Raw genomic sequence first — 337 nt, 5'->3', positions numbered from 1 at the left:
AACAAAAAATCAAAAGAGAAAACAATCTTCACAATGAAGTATTATGCAGCTATGAAACAAGAAGGTGGGAGATTTCTATGAACTGATAATGGAATGATTTCCAAGATATACTGCTAATTTTAAAAATAAAATTACAAAAGAGTATAAGTAGTATGCTACCTTTTTCATGCAAGAAAGAAAGGCAAATTAGAAAACCTACATTATTTGCTTAGATTTACAAAGCAATAATAACAACAGGAAAGAAAAATCAGAAAATAATGAAGCTGGTTACGTACAAGGGATGGGGGTAGGGGAAGAGGATTAAAAGAATGCAAGAGAGAATGACACTTCTCTGAGT

The sequence above is a fragment of the Bison bison genome, unplaced genomic scaffold (assembly GCF_000754665.1).
Source record: "Bison bison bison isolate TAMUID 2011002044 unplaced genomic scaffold, Bison_UMD1.0 scf7180017860989, whole genome shotgun sequence".
In the NCBI taxonomy this organism is placed as follows: Eukaryota; Metazoa; Chordata; class Mammalia; order Artiodactyla; family Bovidae; genus Bison; species Bison bison.
The sequence above is the reverse complement of the archived record's forward strand: the minus strand, read 5'-3'. Positions refer to the sequence as shown.